This window comes from Meleagris gallopavo, chromosome 6 (genome assembly GCF_000146605.3).
Source record: "Meleagris gallopavo isolate NT-WF06-2002-E0010 breed Aviagen turkey brand Nicholas breeding stock chromosome 6, Turkey_5.1, whole genome shotgun sequence".
In the NCBI taxonomy this organism is placed as follows: Eukaryota; Metazoa; Chordata; class Aves; order Galliformes; family Phasianidae; genus Meleagris; species Meleagris gallopavo.
The window spans coordinates 31,256,069-31,276,024 of record NC_015016.2 but is presented as its reverse complement, the minus strand read 5'-3'; the positions used below and the strand labels follow the sequence as shown (position 1 = coordinate 31,276,024).

At 41.1% G+C, this 19,956-nt stretch overlaps 2 long non-coding RNA genes across 5 annotated transcripts in view; one reads left to right on the top strand and one right to left on the bottom strand.

Moving 5' to 3' along the window:
* LOC116216753 overlaps positions 1 to 19,569 on the top strand; it is a 35,816-nt gene extending 16,247 nt beyond the window's left edge. Inside the window, exons 1-3 of one of the 2 annotated variants that reach the window (XR_004160138.1) lie at positions 14,010 to 14,065; positions 18,183 to 18,352; positions 19,429 to 19,569. This is a non-coding gene — a long non-coding RNA (uncharacterized LOC116216753). Of the gene's footprint in view, positions 1 to 14,009; positions 14,066 to 18,182; positions 18,353 to 19,428 lie in introns of those variants that run through there. The other variant, XR_004160139.1, reaches the window with a different exon arrangement.
* Positions 5,113 to 18,188, bottom strand: LOC104911491. Of its 3 annotated transcripts, none has more exons than XR_793943.3 (4): positions 18,113 to 18,188; positions 12,119 to 12,274; positions 7,196 to 7,448; positions 5,113 to 6,612 (listed from the first exon to the last, which is right to left on the bottom strand). It is a non-coding gene; the product is annotated as an uncharacterized LOC104911491 (long non-coding RNA). The 3 variants fall into 3 exon arrangements; XR_793944.3 differs by having other exon boundaries at positions 12,119 to 12,239; XR_002116075.2 differs by lacking the exon at positions 18,113 to 18,188 and having other exon boundaries at positions 12,119 to 13,880.
* Positions 19,570 to 19,956: the final 387 nt, after the last annotated feature.

The following is a 19,956-nucleotide window of genomic DNA, read 5'->3' as shown; positions in this document are numbered from 1 at the left end:
TCCGTGACCCTGAATTAAATGCCACGTTGACCAGAATGACCATTAATCATTGTGATCAGATTGCTGACAGAGTTACCAAGTGGAGTCACTTTAGGCATCTCAGTTTAGCCAGGAAAGAGGCATTGGGTTTGCATCACACAGTGAGCCCAGCAGCGGTTTCTGTGGGTCAAGGCTGATGTATATTTGTGCAGTCCCATGGATCTTGTCTGTCTGGCTGTGTTCTTGAACCCCTTGCTGATAAATCCAGGATTTCTCCCCGCAGCATGGGTAACCTTACTTTTGTGCTATAAATAGATTTTCAAATGTCTCACAGAGAAAAGCACAAAGAAAGGGTGTGCTTGCAGGTCAGGCAGAGTAAATCAGACTGCTTCACAGATTGCTCTGGAGTTTAAATACGTTTGTATACAGGGAAGGAAAGCACAGACTTCATGGCTGTGTCTGTGCCTACTGCTACTCAGCTGCTATCAGCACAATGTGAATGAGAACACAACCGAGGAGAAAATATTAAAAGACATTTAAAAACTTGTCAGACTAGTTATTAGGTTAAGTAACATTCTCTCTAACCTCAGCTTTGTGAATCAGCTTTCCTGATGAGATCACAGCAGGTTAATGCGGGAGAGAGAGAATCAGAATCAGAAACAAAGAAGTCTATCATCCTGAAGAACAGTAGAGTTTCTGACATGATAAAACTGTGCTCATCAGAAATATTTCATCTTTTTCATGCCTAGGACAATGTTTTGGCAGTATTACAAGGGATGAAAAGGGCCATACACACAGTTCATCAAAGTTAGTATCTTGATTCTTCCATAATGTAAATAATAAAACAGGAAAATGCATTTCCAGGTTTTCTTTTTTTTTTAAGGTGTGCTTTGGGGAATACACCTTACAGGTTCAAGCTAAAACGAATTTCTGTCACGAGATCCAGGTCCACTGTCTGAGAAAAATGCTGAACCAATATACAGAAGAAGATGCTGGAGGGAACAGGAGAGCTGCCACCCAGGAGTCACATGTCTGTGGTGATAGCTGCCACAAGACATGGTCAGAATGGCAATCCACATATTGCCAAAGTGCTTCTGCACTCCCTAAGAAACATTACAGAATCTGTTGCATAGGCTTCTTTTGAAAGAGAAATGATCTGTCACCTGTGCCTTCTGGTGTCTCTGCTGCCTGCCTTCCTAGCTGCATCTCCCTCTCCTGATGCTTCCAGGTGATGTGCCTTTCAGATGGTACTCCACATGATGCCATAATGTATCAGCCCTGCCAGAAGACCATGCACAGGAGATGGCCGGTAGGACTGACCTATAATCTGCCAAGTTTCACTTATCTGAGTCTTCACCCAATACTCTACCACCAACATGTGGTGTTATAGGATTGAGCATCCTCAACGTCAACGTGGCCAACATGTTTCTATGCTCATGTATAAGGCAAGGGCTGGGGCAACTCTGAATGGAATGGAATGGAATGGAATGGAATGGAATGGAATGGAATGGAATGGAATAGAATAGAATAGAATAGAATAGAATAGAATAGAATAGAATAGAATAGAATAGAATAGAATAGAATAGAATAGAAAAGTTTGGTTGGAAGTTACCATCAAAGCTTACTGGGCCTGACTGCCTGACCTTCTTGTCCCCTTTCCGTCCCATGCTGGATGTCATCTTAGCCCTCCTCTTAGCATTACTCACACAGTAATGTGTGAGCAGTACTTACACCTGTACAAACGCCACTGAAACGTACATGGGAGAAAAAAAATAGCTATTAATGCTGTCTGAAAAGCCATCTCAAAGATAGAGCTGTCCATGGCAACACTGCATCCTGTTCTTGGCAGACTGATGCTACAGGGAGCTGAAACTCTGTGGCTGTTTTGTAGCAGCAGTCTGAGCACATCCTGCACCTTCCTTCTCCTTCCCTGGTGCAATGGGAGTGGCACACACTATCAGGCAAACGATATGGCCATGGCTATACCTAGCACGAGCCTCACACACAGCATTCAGCATATTTAGTTATAATTCAGCATGGTGATGCCAGCCAAATTAGTAACCTGCTATCTGGAAGACATTTAATAAGTCACAAACAGCCCGAGGAAATCCCTGTCTGTACTAAAGACAATTCAGCAGAAGCAGATGTGTTCATCTACACAGGAACTTCAAAGGAGTTCCACAATATGTTCTGCTTGGTGCCATCCTAGCAGCATTCGTTGCTGCTTCCTGCAACTGTCCTGTCTTCATGAAGGGTGACCCAGAGGGCCTGAAAGGCAGATCTACTTTATATTCCTATATTCTATTAATACAGAAAGAGGTTCTTAGAAAGCAACAGCTAGGAAAGCTGGTGCACCACTGATGCTGTGTTTTATACACAGGGATATTGCTTCATCATTTTATATAAATTAGGAGGCAGTTCAAAAAATCAATCCAAACCCATGCTATCATTTCAGTGTGCATTTATTTGATATTATTGTTTTAGCTAGATACAATGTCTATATTTAAATATATGAAATGTAGATGTACTTAACGTTCGAAGTGATATATGATAAAGATAGGAAAAGGTGAACTCTTGATATATTACGAGTCTTTCATACCATGAAATAACTATTGCCTATTATTTTACTCCTGACATTTTTATTTTTAGGGGAATTTCACTTGATTTGTATTGCTGACACCACTGATATGTTGTTTCCAGTGACCTTACATCCAGAATCAGTAGGGTGTGACATTTGATGGCCCAGATAAAAAACAATAATGGTAGAAGAGAAGGTTTATTTTCCTGGTCATAAATTAAGTTTAAATAACTCAGAATTTATTTTAAACTCTTCAGTACTTTTTATTGTCTACCCAATAAATGTATTTATTACAGGCAGCTTAACTCACATTTCCTTGGCGGAGCAGTTTACTTACATACTTATGTGCAGCCTTGCCTTTATCTTGGTAGAAAGCAACGCTTCCCATAGATGAAAGGAGATTGCTCTCAGGTCATGAATAGAAAGGAAGCTAATGGTACTGCCTTCTGAGTTTGCCTACATGAAAATAGGTAGAAGAGTGAGAGCAGTAGCTTTTGACATGATGCATGATAGTGAAGATGTGGGTTTGGAGAATTCTGCAGCATCTCTGTTAGCATATGTGGATAGAGACTGACAAAAGTAGGTTGTCACACCTGTTCATTGACTTTCTGTGCCATTTGCCTCACAAATATTCTCTTGAGGCACTTTTTGAGAATGTCAATATACGTTAGTCACAATACACCTTAGTATTTCTCCACACTGAAAGTGTTCAAAGACCAAGATCTCTGGTTGTGACTTGAAAAAGGAGAAAGAGTGTGAGAAATTATTTCCCCAGAAATGCTAACATTGGTCTCAAGGACAGGCAGCTTTAGGTGATTATAAGCAAGGCTGATGGCTCAGCAAAACTTTATAAATCCCAGAAATAAACCTTCCCAACCCTCCCTGGTCTGTAGCTAGATCCAGGGGGCCAGCAAAGTCATGAGGAAGGTATGATTCTATGGACCAGCATCTGTGAAAATGATAAATTTCTATTGAATTGTATTAAGAATTTTTATAAGACTGAGATCTTAGTAAAGATGTGTTCCTGCATTGCAGGGTTGTACTCTGTGTTCCTTTCTGTCATGTTTTATTGCACAGATCTGTTTAGGAGACGAGTCTGTCTCCTATGCATTGTCCATGTGATGATGGAGAATCTGTTTCCATGGCTAAGTCCGGCAGGCAATGATGGGAAAGGTTCACAAATCTTTGTTGTTCCTCAAAAACTCTTGTCGAATTTCCTGGTGCAACTGAATCAACTGAAGCCAACCAAGATTTCTGTTATAACAGAGGCAGACTCTTTCCTGGGAAAGGAGTGGGAGAAAATTAGCTTTCCAAGCTGAAGATGTCTCTTTCTTTCTGTTGAACAGACATCATCTGTATCTTCCATATAGGTGGAAAAGCAAAAGAGATTTTGTATCCTTGCTTCGGGCAAAGACTTATTGCTCCCAGCATTTATTTCTCTTTCCCTAATACAGTTGAGGTCTGGCCTGAGAGACCTGGCCTGTCAGTGGAGATAACCAGTCCTATGTTCACCTGCAGGGATTCTTGTTGCCATGAAACAGTGCAGCATCATGGCCTAGCCTGAATCTCAAAAGCTTCAGTTAGCTCCCAGTGTGGCTAGTACTTCTGTATCCCAGTGGAAGGATAATGGCTGGTCATAGGAAAAGACTTGCCTTGTTTGGACCTCTGAGTGGGATTCAAGGCATGGTTTGAGCCTGGAGCATGAAATCAGAACAGAGATGGAATGACAGAATCACAGAATTGTTAAGGTTGGAAAAGACCACTAGTTTCTAGATTTCTAGTCCAACCATCAATCCATCCCCACCATGCCCACTAAATCACGTCCCTCAGTGCAACATCTACACATTTCTTAAACACCTCCAGGGATGGTGACTCCATCACTTCCCTGGGCAGCCTGTTCACAGTTTCACACCATCCCCTTATCCTCTTTTCCAGACATCTGTGGGAGTGGAAATGGCCTTCAGCAGCTCCCAGCATGCACCAAGGCTTTTGCCTCCTTGAATGAGGCGCTCCTTAACAATTTTTCCGTGTGTAACTTACCGTGGAGCAGGACAACCCCAAGACTGGGCCTCTCCTCATCTTGCATTCTCTTCAGCTCCTCTGGTGGACATGGAGGGATTTTCCTAACAACTGTGTGTGTCTATTTTCCACATTTCATGAGAGTTCCCATGTCTGATAGTCAGTATGCCAACCATTAATATATAGCATGCTTTTACTGTGAATTCATGAAGTATCACTGCAATTAAACTTCTCCAATAATGACATAATTTATTAATGAAACAAGGTTCATCTTGAAGCTCTTTAAAAGAAAATAGGGTTGGTTCTCACTCATGGTATCATAAGATTCATATTAGGTACTTATTTTGAATATCATTTTAAAATACCACTATGCCAAAGAGCAAAGTGTGCTCTTTATTGCTCCAGGTTGCCCTTTTCCAGATAACTCACAGAAAGCAGTAAGGGGAAGAGAGATAAGCAGAAAAAAAAAAATCCTCCCGCCCCCCCAGAAAAAAAATTAAAAAAATCAAGAAAACCAATACAACCAAACTCCAAATCTTCCATTTGATAAGAAAAATCACAGGAATCTTCTAAGTGGTTTGTTCTGAATCTTCTCAGTTAGAAGGAAGAGAGCAGTGAGCTGTAGCTGCTTTCCCTCTTAAGGTCAAAAGGCTTTTCCAGAAGGCTGGAGAACAGTCCTGCAGTATAAGCCACAGAAGGAAAATCTGCCTCATAGAGTGTAAAAATGCGTTAGTATGGGGCTCAGCTGATGATCTAGTGGTCTTTTCTATCTATTTGTGATCATGCCCTCTGAAATATCCTGGTGTATGTAATAACTGAGTCAATTAATAAAAAAAGAAATTCAAGTAACTGCTACGTCAGTGATATTTGTAAATCTAAAATGTTTGCTTTGTATGAATGGTCTCCGTATGGTTGCAGAAGTTCTCTATTTGCTGTATGTGCAATTGTTTTCATTTATTTATTTTTAATAAAATGCTGTAAATATTTGCTGTTGGAAGAGAGCAACACTATGGGAAGCTTTGAAGTGATATTCATAAGAACTGTGAACACTGACTAATTGATTAACCAAGAGTTCTTGAAGAGAATGATTTGATTAGGGTAATTTATAGAGGTTGTATCTTTTGTCATCATTTGTCTCTGAAAACAGAGAAGAAAACTGCTTCCAAGTGCATGTAGCCGCTGGCATGAGAGATGGTGTGCGCAACATCATCAGTTACAGCAGACTGCTCAATTTTGTACCTTTCCAGCTAGCTAGTCAAATATCCAATAACAATACACACAGGCACACACACACACACACACACAAAAGCTCTTTGCACTCAAAACTTTTCTAACATTGCCTTAGAAAAATATTTGGGGTTGTTCACCGCTCTGCTCTCTGTAGCATAAACATTTATTTAAATGGGGCTGTCTTTTCAGTAATGAAGAATGAAGGAAAAACAATGGTCTGATTTTGACAAATTAACTTGTGATTTGGAGAGTCAGTGAAGCAGGGAAGAGACATTCCTAACTATACTAATTAAATGAGCTTGCAACATTTATTTTAATGCAATGGAACCAGCCATATGAAGATGAACATTTTAATTTATTTTGCAGTGACATTATGAAAAATTTCTCTGCTGCAGATTATCTGCAAAAACAAATCTCATCAGCATCTAGGTTTGTGCATGAAATTTACATCTCTCACACAAGTTTGACCTTCCCCAGCGAAAACAAATGGAATGTGCTAAGTTAAAAAGTTTCTGCAAAGGTTGTCTTCCATTGATGCGGTGGTTTATGTTCAAATTACCTCTGTGAAAAACACATCCATTTTTCATGGTGCACTGTAGATGAAAAATTCTGAATCCATTCTAAGGGGAATGCAAATATAGCTCATTAGTTTAAAAACATTTTTCATGAACGACTGCTGAGTATTTTCAGGCAGATGAGAATGTGCAGCTTCAGCCAAGAATGAGCACCACATGTCCTACTAATTGTTTTTTAAACTTGTTCCTTTCCTCTATGGCATTCAGTAACTCTAGAAAGTGGGAAGATTCCTGGAGAAAAAAAACAAAATTAAATATATGTAACCTTACTGATGGTATATACTGGGTCTTTTCAATATCGTCTGCAATATGAAGAAAAAAAATAGGAGCATTTGTTTTCAGATGGGTGATATCATTATATTCTGGCACATGACATTCCTCTTCTCTAAGTTTTTTCAGGTTTTAGTAATGAGTAGAAGTTTTATTTATGGGGTGCTGTCAGCAGGGAGAACGTTGTCCTACGGTTCATATCAGTGATGATGTTACAGAGCTGCTGCCAGTGGGAGTTGCAGAATCTCACTGAGTTTTGCTTTTTTAGTGAGGTTGAGTAGCAGCAAGATATTTTCACTGCTTTGAGTGACCCTTAAGGTGTTTTACCCAGGATTTTCCTCTCTTCAGGAGGCTTTACAAAAGTTTCCATGACATGACCTTAAAAAGCCAGAGAAATGAGGAATGATTCTTTAGAAATGACGTGATTTCATGGTCAGGTCACTTGGCACGTATCCTCTTTCTCTGGGTGGTGGCTCTCCATGGGCACTCATCAGTTCCCTCTTGCCCCATGATGGAGGAGAACTGTCTCCATGGCTGGACTTACCTCAGTAGCTCAAGTGGGTCTTTTTTCTCAGCCATCTGCAGCCAGGAGTGCCTGCAGGTTCCAACCGTGCCCTGGCACCTGTGGGCTCATAGGCAGTCTTCACCAGTAGAAGTTCTCCCAAGATGTTCATGCATTCCACTGAGAATCCAGCAAGTTGTGAAACACCTCTTAACAGTGGCCATCTCAGGGCTGAACTGAGCAGTCCTTCCATGTGCGCAGAAAAGCTTGAGTGCACGCATTCTCCCAACTGAAGCTGAAGGGATATTTTGGACAGGAACATATTTATTACTTAAAGTTGAGTTGGAATTTAACCATAACAATTGTATTAACATCTCTAATGCAATGTTATGGCAGTCTTAATAACAGTCAAGTATGAAAAGGCAATTTGTAATAAAAACCCTGTTGCTCAAGATCATAACCCTGCTTTTTAACCCAAAAAGCAGTCCTGTGTTCCCTGGATGTTTGCTAAGCACTTGCTTATTGCCTTGTTTGAGATGGGAAATCACCAGATACTGAGTAACACCATCATCCCATACACTTGTTAATGTTTTTTTGACAAATGTCATGCTATCATTTTTTCCTTCTCTTAGGATGTCTGTCCCTGCTTTTCTATTTAGGTCTTTCAGAATAATATTTTTTTTTTTATGTCTGATCTTAAGAATATCATACTATAATTTCAGAGGTTAAATCTTTTAGATGTTTTTCCTTACCAGAGCAAAAAATCCTCCCAGTCATACATGGGAAAGTCTTCTCCAGCAAGTACCTCCATCAGAAACTCCACACCGCTTTTGTATGGGCGTGCTTCAGAGCCCTTCAGTACATCAGCAATGTTATATTTACCTGGTCAATATAGAGCTAAAGCTGCCTGGCATTCTGAAACAAGAAAGGTATCCTTGTGCTTCAAAGTGACAAGAGAAATGATTTTATGCAATTTTCATGGCATCTGCTCACAAAGTGAAAACCAGGACCTGCAATCCTGCCTTCACGGCTTGAGCCACAACGTGGCCATGGTTTCATTTGCATCAAGGAATGTTCCCTCAGGAAAGTGATTCCTCATATTTCCTGGGAATGTGAGAAATGCTCTGGATTGCCTAACTTGCAGACTATGACTCCTTCCAATCTGTAAAGCCAGGGTTAGTCGTGGATCACTGGCAGATGTAAGGTCTGGTATGAGTCTCAGTGTTGAAGGAAAGCAAAGGATTTATGTGGCGCTAAAGGGATGATGGTCAGTCCTCATGCTGAACTGCAGCAATCAATAACTCTACCTTTAAAAGTCACTGGGTAAATAGTTATTCTCTGAAATAATGAAGCTGTCTCACTGCACATTGGCCCCATCAGAAGAGCTAGATGAAGAAAAAAACCTTCAAGACACCTAAAGGCACAAAAAAATGCAAAATTATCATCTGAGAGGACAGAGGAAAGTAGCTTCTTCCAGCATGATGGAGTTGTTTGAAGCTGTTTTCCTGATCCTGAAATCTGGAAGTGCTTCACCACCTCCAAGAGTTATGCATCTCTCCTAAAACAGTCAGCAGCCAAACTTGTGGACACAAAGCAAAATTTTCCAACTATGCACACATTCAGCTTGAAAAGACATTTGCACTGAGATGGCCTTATATGACCAAACTCACCCACAGAGCTACTTTTATGAAACTATGAGTCCATCAACACTGTCCTGTGTTTCCAGTGTATCATTTACAAGAAATAGAGGCTGCTGTCATGCCTCTCTCTAGATCTCTGATGAGAGAAAATGATGATGCTTTTATGCAAAAGAGAAGCTAGCACACAGACCTTTAAAAATAAGCTTCTGACAATTTGCTTTTGACTCCAAAGTCTCATATATGTCTTGTGTTTCCCGTGAGGAATCATTTCTCTTTATTCACTTTTTTACTGTTTAGGCAACCAGACTGATGTGTGTCTGTTCTGAGTGCTTATCTGAGTTTCTGAAGCTAGCAGCCCAAATAATGGCAGGAATCTATCCAAATGTGGAAAAGCTTTATTTCTTACCAATCTTACTGACTCTTCAGAAGCCACTTTCTTCCCTTTTTATTTGTCCCCTCTTCCCCTTTCTTTCTCTGATTTGAATTACCCTTTAGCTAAGAAGCACCCAATGATATCGCTGTTGCTGTCTGCCACCCATATTAGGGCAGCCAGTTGCTTTCATCCTGATATATATTTGTATTAGAGTGAGGCAAACAAGAAGCAACCTCATGGGGGTTTCTTGTGAGATACTCATCTCTATGTCCTTCTTCTGTAGGAGCCACAGCCTATCATTCCTCTAGAAGATGTTAAGCAGTCGCAGTGTGGCCAAGAGCAGGACTGATGGTTCTCCAGCCATTCTCCTCGGTGACCACGGGCAGGACGCATAGTTGTCCAACAGACAATGCGATCAGGATGGTAGTGGGCACCAGCTGCCTCAGAGAACCTTCCAGCCCACCCTGGGCTGTGCAGAAATTGGACAGTCTGAATCTAATCTTCTGTGTGGTGGCAAATCTCTGGAGATCTCCAGCTATAATCCTACACTTGTCACTTGCAGCTTTCTTTAGGGCTTAGTGACCTAGGGTCCTCTCCTGCTCAGGCTGAGCAGTCTGTAAATCCCTGCCTGGCTGTGGATGCCAAATTAGGACAACAGCTTTGTGGCTGGCTATGAAAAATGGTGTGTTTGATTCTGGTGGATGGGTCATCACAGCTTCGAGATTCTCCTGGGTTTAGATAAGGATCCTGCCTTTTCACACTCTTGACACTTTGACTTTCACTGCTTACTGAGTGGCTCCCGTATCAGACAGCCCACAAGTTTTTTTCCATGAGATGTTAGTGTTTGGACAGCAAGAGTGCCATAAATGAAAGCTAACAGACAGATAGGAAAATAAGTTTTCTTCCTCTGTCTATCTCTTTATTTCTCTGTCTCTTAGTGCAAAACCAGTGAAAAGGAGGTTAATTTTATGTAAAGCTTTGCATTTCAGATTGTGACCAGTGTTTTTTTTCCCTTGGTTGGCTCTGAGAAAACATATATTCAAGTTTGAAAATTCATCATGTCTGATTAATGATGTGTATATAGAGCTTTCTGTATCATCTTCCTTCTTTTGGTCTTTTTTATTCAGTTGTTTGCTGTCTTCCAACCCTGCGGATAGATGGTTCTGCAGTGATAAATGTAAAGTTTGCATAAGCCATGTAACAGCAGGACAGCCTATTATCACTGTACATTTTCCATGGCTGTGCAAACCTCTGTAGGCTATTTTATTGCTAATAGATCCACAGAGAAACAGTAGTGATTTTATGACTCTTTTTAAAATGGAAATTCATGTTTGAGAAATACAACTGGGAGGAAACAGATGTAAACCACTTAAGCATTTGCAGAAAATTGAGATGCACACTCTTATTTACAGACCCACATCGCCTCCATCGTTTTATTTTCAAAATTAAAATAAGCAATCTGTTTGCCATGGGAAATGAGGAACCGTAAACTTGTTGTTTTTCCTTTCCTAAGCAATGGCCAGCATCACTGTCTCTGTGCTTAATGGCATAGCAGACAATTGTCAACCCCCCACATCCCTCTGGGTTTTATTGTCTATAACACACTCCTTTTGTAATCTGCGTAAGAGGTATGCAAGTGGGAAAGATTTTAGCATAACTATGTGCCTGAATTCACATAATGGTATAAAAGCTAAAATGATTACCTAACCTATTACAAGATTTTACCCAAGTATTTAAAGTTATTGGAAAATTGATTTAAAAATTTTAATAGCAAACAACTGCAAAGTGTTTACATTCATGTCGGAGTGCTGGTGTGTTCACTGCCTACACCAGCAGAAAATATTTTTTACTTCTTGCATGCTGTTAGATTACTGACTTTGAGGACCAAGCATCTGCTTGGACAATTATTATAAAATATCCCTATAAACTCTGTTCAAAATGTGAATGCATGAAATTCTACGGTCCTACCCCCATGGAGATTGGAACTGCACAGCCTCTTGGTGCTCTTTTATGGAATGGATGCTATAGATGCTTTGCAGATAGCTAACCAAGGGCTTGGAACTATGGCATGGCACCACTGAGGGCCAAGGTTGGAAGAGAAACAAGTGAGCTCTGTCATCCTCAGGAGTCACCACCAGTACAAAGTTTTTCAGCTATGTATTTCTGAATTGAAAGGGATGATAATGTACTCTCTCAGATTTCTCTCATCTGAAGAGGGCAACTGAATGCGCAACTCTGCATTCAACAACCTACTGAAAGCTTGCATTGGAGCTGGGATGAAGCCGGGTCCTTTTCCTGAGCAGCCGTGCTGTCAGCTGCCTAGACACTATATATTCTTCAGAAGATTGAAATTCTGATGAAGCAGCTGGGAAAAAGGTGGAGGACATCACTGTAGTGCTCCACTTGGGCCTCCTTCTGTGCCATACGAAGAAGGAAAAGGAAAGAAGAGCTGTTTTTGTTAAGGGCAGTGGCACCAGTGTGCCTGGATCATGTCAACACAGCTTGCGAGCAGGAGAGGAAAGGGAGCAGCTGGGGAGAGCTGAGCTGGCAGTGTCAGATGCCCAGGGAGCAAGGATGTGAGCACCCGGAGAGCAGAGTGAGGAGAAAGAAAAATCAGGTGTCAAGAAAGAATGGCCTGGGGAGGTGGGGAAGCAGAACAGCTGGGATAAGAGCTCCCATAAAGAGCAAAACCAGACACTAATTCCACTTTTGGGAGAAAAGACTAAGACACATATTGCATTAAGGAGAGCTAACAATACAGACTGCCTCCCCTAATGTTATTCCTCCATGCAAGCAGTTTCCATAGTGATGTCGCTTGATTGCTAGCAAGAGAGGAGATGGGCACAAAGCAATGTCTGCAGAAACACCACAAAAAAGCATACCACCCCTTTGAACCCCCAAAGAGTGGCTTGTCACAGATCCTGCACAAAGGGTCCAGTTGTCTCTACCCACCTGTGGGCAGTGCAGGGACAATCTCCTGCTCCATCCCAAGTGTGCAGAAAGCAGAACCTTTTGCTGATCCCACATCCAGTCCTTGGAGTCACCGTTCAGAACCATGCTTCAGCCCTCCAGTCTGTCACAAATACAGCCAGCAGTGACAGCAGTAAGCTGAAAGAGCCAATGTTTCGCACAAAATTGAAGTGAAAGGACTCTTTCTTATACTTTCCTTCACTTCACTCGGCACTGATTAGTACATTAAAGGGTTTTATTGACTCCCAGTAGTTAAACGAAAAGTTTTCTTGCTGCAGCACTGGAAGAAGGGACAGATTTTCCAACAGCTGTCTAATATCTCTGTCAACATGGAAATGAAATAGATTTAAGGACCTCGGAAAAGCATCCAAACATTTAATGCCCAGTAATAGTGAATTCCAATTTCCACTTGCAGAAATGGGAATTACTCTCAGTCTGCTCTACCAGCTTTCTAAATAAACATCTGGCAAATTTTATTTTTAGAATATAAAAAAATCTTCCCAAAGCAGGCTTCTTAGTTGACCATCTTGCTATTAACCCAGCTGCAGAGGCAGTGTTTGAAAATGCTAGCATGAATCTGTGTGTCACATCTAGGCCCACAGGGAAGAAAAGGGCAACAATAAATAGCCAAATAACAGGATAAATGAGAGTCAATTTCACTGGGATTTGTGAGACACACTGAAACCCTTCAGATCCATGTAGGGCAGTGCTCAGATCAATGGACAAAGAGAAAAATATCAGCATTTTCACTCTCCAGCTGCACACAGCACTTCTTATTCTTAAATCAAGGCATTGTGATGAGGAAAGATCAAGAAAACATAGCCTGAGGACCTGTGAACAGATGTCTGCTCCTTTTCTTGGTCCAACCCAGCCTGCTATAGCTCATATCTTAAAAAACCAACAACAGGATTGAGCAATTACTCCCTATACGCTTGTTATTGTCATCCAATAAAGCAGCATCTGAAATAATAGCTTTTCTCCTGCCACCCAAGGTTGATTTCTGGAGAAAAAAATGTGTTGAAACTGATTAGGTTAGTGAGATAGGTCTGCATAAATAATTGCTGTAAGTCAACTAAGTCAAAATAATAATAGCAGAGAAAATTAACTTTCAGATAGAAAAGCTACCTGCCTATGCTCTCATTTGTACGCTGAAGGCAAATTCAGCAAATGAAGAATGTAGTTCTTGGGACAAAGCAGGTAACCCATGGATTTGTGATGACAGCTGTCACAAAAGCCAGGTCTTCCCTGAGACCAATTGGTCTCAAGTAGAGTTAAATTCATTATTATTTTAATTATTATTATTAATCATTATGATCTTGGATCCACATTAAGATTTACACAACTTTTCCCGGTAGTTTTGCCCTGCCAGCAAGGAAGCCAAGATTTACAGATATTTAGGTAGGATACTTGAAGCAATCCAAGATTTCTATTCATACAGTTGAAAGGTGTATTTTTTCATGATTTTTTGCCTTTCTGTCACCAGTTTCTGTCTGCCTTTATGTCACCTTTCTGTCACTTTCTTCATTACTATACAGAATAGATATGTTCTTTAATTAGTATTGTTACAGTCATCAATGATCATTGCTTTTCTGGACAGTCAACAATATGAATCTGGAAACCCTTATGACAACCCTTTCTCTCACAGGAGAGGCAATGACTTGTTTAGTATCTCTGTTCTCAGTCTTGAAATAATGTTTATGGCCCCTGTATGGGGCTGCTGAATCACGGCCTGAACCTCTGATTGATCACCTGAGGCGAGCACTGAGTCAGCCATGGGAGCACAGGTGAAGGCGATTCACCTGTGCTGCAGGAAGGGGTGGAGCCTGGCTGCACCTCTCCCAGACCCATTTAAGGGCTGACTGCCAGTGGGGAAGGATCTTTTCTGGAAATCCACTCTGCTGGAGTTTCCCTTGTGAGCCCAGGTTACAGGTGAGTGTACTTATCATTTCTGTTTCCTGCTTTGGTGTAATAACATCATAGCCAAGCTCTCTGTTATACCTTAACATCTGTATATTTGTTAATTGTATACTGCTATACCGTAACATTGGTATATTCATTAATTGTACTGGCCCCATTTGTTTTGCTAATACTTTTCTCTTTTCACAAGAGAGTCCATTCAGAGCAGTCATTACCACCATGTTTTATGCAGGATTCTGTATCTAATAGCAAATGCTCTGTTCAGCTCAAGTTGATGAGAGTGGTGTCATGTCTGCTGAGTGAATCTATTGTCTCTGCCTAGCTCGTTCTGCATGACCTCTTCATATTCTATTTTTACTTCAACTCCTGTATTATTGTTCAAGAAATTGATATGTTTTAAGTAATTCTCTCTACTTCTTGACTATTTTATTATTTTCAGTGAAGTACATTTTGTATGGATCCATTGTCATAAACACCAAAGAAGTACATTTTTCCTCAGCAAGTGAAGGAATTCTGACAATTCTGTATTCAGAAATGAATCTAAGCTAAAAACCTGTGCAGATCCAGTGAAAACAAGCTAAGCATGCAAAATCTCCCCAAAAATTTGATGTTCTCACAGTAATAAATAACATTCCTTCTAACTCTTAAATTTCAGTTGAAAAGCATCCCACTTCAGTTCTAGTCAAAGACAGTTCTCATACTTCCAGATGAGCAAACATGCTGCTCCTTATCAATTATTAGTACTAGGAAGCTTATAAACATGAGGGAGATCAGCTACTTACACAGTCTAATGGTGATAAAACAAGGGCCAATGATTTTAAATTGAAAGAGGGGAGACAGATTAGAGGTTAGGAGGAAATTTTTTACTCAGGTGGTGAGGCACAGGCACAGCTGCCCAGAGAAGCTGTGGATGCCCCATCCCTGGAGGTGCTCAAAGCCAGGATGGATGGGGCCCTGGGCAGCCTGAGCTGGTGGGTGGCAGCCCTGCCCCCAGCAAAGGGTTGGAACTGGGTAGTCTTTAAGGTCCTGCCCAAGCCATGCTGTGATTCTATGAGTATTTCTATATTGTCATTCATATTGCAGAAAATAAATTGGGCCGTGTGCATCTGATGAACTTGCAGGGCTTATGCTGCACACCAGTACTGAACCTCCAATGTCTTCATTCATTCTGAGGAGTGCTTCTGCATTATATTTGTACTGAGCTTGAAGTAGAAGAAAAAGAGTATTAAACACATGGATTAAGACAAACTTAGCACCATTTTGCAGATGACCTTACCATATTCCGCAAACATGACAGTGGAGAAGTAGTTCCAGAACACTCTTAACACATAAGAAGCTTGGAAAGATGTATTTAATAAGGAAAATATGAATGGTTATGAGCATTTCTGTATGAGTTTCCCCATCGTCATCCCCATCCTGACTACCAAGAGGGAATGGCTATTGGGTTGGTGAAATCAATGATACTCATCCCTCAATTTTAATGGAAATTATTGCCTGATCCTGAAAGTTGACTTGAGGTGGAACTTAGGAGTAAGAAACTAATTTTCCTGCTATCATGCATTCCATTGTAGACTCTTCCTAGTTTATCATGATTAGCATGTTCTTTTTCAAGGCTTGGTGTTTTAGTTTGCAGCTTTCTTTCTAGACTTCTATCTTTGTAGCTTCAAAAGAAGTTATGAAAATGTGGAAAAAAGGCAATAAAAAAACCAAAGAGATAAAAGATCTGAGTGTATGTGTCTGCTCTAAATCTCAGGAATATTAAGGAATCCCATTGTTATGGAATGTCATGAAATCACTACATGAAAGTGATTTCTTGAAATTTTAGAAACATCTATCATTGAGTTTGGAATGCCTGCACTTGGCCATACAGGCTTCGTGTTTTCTTATAGAGATTCATGAAGCACTGCACCCACAAAGCTTCCTATATCCGGAGATTTAAAATATGCAAGAGCATCCTATGCCTATTACATGCCCAGAATTCATATCTGAAATCGCATTTTGGCCACAAAGGAGAAATTAATAAGCCATCACTCACCATTTTCTATGGTAATTAAGGAGTTGCACTAAACTGAGCATTGCAAATTTTCCATGTGCCAATTTGCTGCCATGTTTTAGTATACTAGCTGGAGAGCCCAGAAATCAAAGAGATGCTGGTGACTTCAAACATGAATATGTCGAGCTGTGCTGTTCTGAATGAAAATGGACACAAGTGAATGTTAACATTTTTCTCTCTAGAATCCTTCACCCAGGCATGTTTGATGCTTTCTTCCACATGCCAGAGCTGGAATTAACTAATGAATAAACATGTCTCACTGAAATAACTTTGACATTTTAGCTAAGTTTCCACATTAAGATAAGGTTGTCCTGTTTCCCCCTCCACCCCCTCTCCCCCCCCAAAAAAAGAGTAGAAATTTGAGAGAACCCAGTGGCTGAAGTATAGTATAAAAAAACTGTATGAACACTTTGTTAAATGCACAGATTTAACCCTGCTGTTTTTCTCCTAATCATTATTAATTGCCTCCAGTGGTGGACATTAATTTCCCTATTGCAGCAACATGCATCTTGAGTTTGGGCATATCCTAATATATCAAGTGGGACAGGTGATATAATTCAGCTGGTCACAGCTGGAAAGAAGACAGCCACCCACATGCAAGCAGTCTGTCAGCCTTAGTTACGCTGCAGACACCACTGCAGCCTCCATAACAACATTGTACATTCATCTCTGGGGATAACTTTACAAGAAGTATAGCCGATCAGTTCATCCTATTTAATCTCCTGTTGTCTTAGCTGTAATAAGAATGCCTTCACCTAAGCTTCAGCTGTGAATTTTGGGGGGAAGGGAGGAGGGCCCTTTCACTCCCTTAGGGCCGAGCTGCCATTCCTTCCTTGAGAAGTGTGTGCGTTTCTACAGACAGTTTCTCTTTCTGACAATGGCACACTTCCAGGTGAAGAATGTTTCCTTGGAAAAAGTCTTGCCCAAGTGTCCTGATTATAGAGTTAATTAAACATGCAAATTGCTGCTTTCCCAGCACATCCCATAACTCCACCTCAACAGCCGTTATGTTGTATGCTCTGAATTCAAGCTGGAAGATAAAGGAAGCGTGAGCAAACAAAATACTGTGTAAAAGGATTTCAGAATTTGGCCCAGAGGAATGCTGAGGGTTTATATAGGCAGGACCAGGTCCCACAGTTGTCTTTCTTCAGTTGTAATTAAGCTTCTTCTGCACTGCAGCTGCCTTCACTTGTAGCAACCAGCAAAGAATAGCTCATGGATGCTTTCAGCTCTTCGGTTAATTGGGATGCTGCTTGGCTGCCTGACCAAAGCATTGTCCAAACTTGCAAAAATCATATGTCCCCAAAAAAAGAAGGAAATGTAGAATGCTGAGAATTTCTGGAACAAGATCATCCATTTCAAAATTTTTTAGTGAATTGTGAAAGCACCTTTTCAAATAAAACCTCTTTTCCATATAAAAGAGCAAATTAATTTTGGGGATATAAAAGTAGAGCATTTTACTTTGTTTGATGAGGCTCAAAAGCAGTTTGTGGTTAGACCAGCTTGGCAATTCCCAATAACTAATTCACTCTTGAGTTCACAGCTAAAAATGTGAAGTTCAAGAGTTTAAAAACAGAACTGTTATTTAAGAGAACAAATCTTGTTGTAGAAGCCTTGCTGCCTTCCACAGAGATGCTGTAAAGGTCCAATGGATGTGACAGATGCCCTATCACTGAGGGATGGCACCACGCAAGTGTGGCTGTTTAATGAATCAGAACACTGAGGTGAAGGTGGTCCCATAGCATCTTGGCATGTAATAACACTTTATGCTGAGCCTAAATGCATTATAAAGCATGTTTTTAAAAGCTCAATGATTAAGCTTGATGCATATAACCTAGCTTAAAATCACCAGCAATAACGAAAATGTAAAAATATGCGGCTTAGAAATGGTTCATTTCTTCACTATCCCTGTAAAATAGGCCCCCCTAGGAACCCAGTACCCCAAACAATACCTTGATCACCATTTCTCTAAAGGTGATATTGTGTCCTGACAGCACCTGAATTACCTTGTTGTATGGGCCAACACACAACGTCTCAGTACTGCCTGCTGAGTTTCATTTTCCCCTTTTCCCACAGAAGGGCCATCCAGAGCTGTGTTTACCACGCAGTCATCCCACAGCCCCACAGGAGGACGTGACATTCCTGGCTTCTCGGCTGCCTGGCTCTGCTCAGCCTTGCTGGGACAAGTCCTTCCTCTTCGCTGCGAATGGCTCTATATTTCGTCTGGAGTGACACCTGATTTGGAGGTCTGGAACACAGTGTTTATGCTCATCGTGTCTCTTTTTTTTTTTTTTACCACTTCTAAGGCATGCTGTTTTACTATCCAAGAACCAAGGAGAGGCTTTGACAGGGGAAATATTTGCTACAAAATTTCAGCAAGGAGGGATCACAATTCTGGGTGTATTGTGGCTGCTGTCATCGACTTTGATGAGGCAGTTTTTGTTATCTGGGCAGCAGAAGTGTTTGGGTTAAGCTGCCAGTGCCCCTCTGTCACAAAGCTCTCTGCCAACCTGTGAAATCAGAGCTCACTATCAGAGTGGGTCAGTGACACAGCTGTGCTGCCTGCTTGGGTGGCTTTGCCTAGCAGCTTTGTTTTAGTGAAAACGGTTATTTATGAGTTATCACAAGATGACTCCAGTGTTATGATCACTGTTATTATCATGAGTATAAAGGAACAAAGGCTTTGTACTAAAAAGGAAACACGAAGGAAAAAGCCTTGTGCAGTGGTATGCAGGCTGTGCTTTACAGAAGTACACATTTCCCTGTTAATTAAAAGAGTTAAATTGAGGAACTAGACATTGATGCAATGTGTTGTTCCCATTCTGGAAATACATTCCCTAAGAGTTAATAAATAATCTATGAATTCTAATCTTTTAAAGTCATTTCGGAGGGATGAAGTCATCTGCTATAACAGTGAACGCAGTACCTCTGCCTTCATGGCATTCAAATGGAAAGGTGAGCAGCTGATTGGTGGTGCTGGGACGCCAGAGAGAGATGTCCCACAAGTTTAATGCCACTCCATTTGTTTTTAGCAAATTGAGTTGCTAGAATAATATTTCCTTCTTTTATAAAGCTTTATGCTGGATTTCTTCCTGTTTTGTTCCTGTTTGACGGAGCAAAAGGATTCATTCCCTTCCTATTAAATCTGAAAGGATTGCCTCGCCGATGCTGGCTGTTTCAATAGACCCACCTGGTGCCAGAACTACAGGAGCACCATGCTCTCATCTTGGCACATCTTATTGGAAATTTTATTGCAGGAGCACAGTGGGAGCTGCTTCTGAAAAGCCTGGGGAGTATTTCTGTTTTGGTTTGTTTTTTACAGAAGCTGAGCTGATTTCCCTGGAAAACCAAGCTTTCTGGGTCTGATTTCCCTATGAAGACAAACAGAGAGAGCTAGAGCTGTTCAGCCTGGAGAAGAGAAGGCTCCAAGGAAGACCAGAGATCAGCCTTTCAGTATCTGAAGGGAGTCTGTAAGAAAGAAGGGGGCAGGCTCTTCAACAGGGTCTGCTGTGACAGGACAAGAGGAGATGATTTCAAACTTAAAGAGGGGAGATTTAGTTTTTTACAATAAAGGTGGTGAGGCACAGGTACGGGTTGGTCCAGAGAGGTGGTGGATGCCCCATCCTTGGAGACACTCAAGGTCAGGCTGGATGGGGCTCTGAGCAACTTGATCTAGCTGTCGGTGTCCCTCTTCATTGCAGGGGAGTTGGACTAGATGACCTTAAAGAGTCCCTTCCAACTCAAATGGTTCTATGATTCTATGATTTCAGCCTTATCTCTATCTCAGGCTCTTAAATTAATCCATACCAATGCCAAACTGGAAGTTTGCATCAGGCTGTGAGCTCACTAG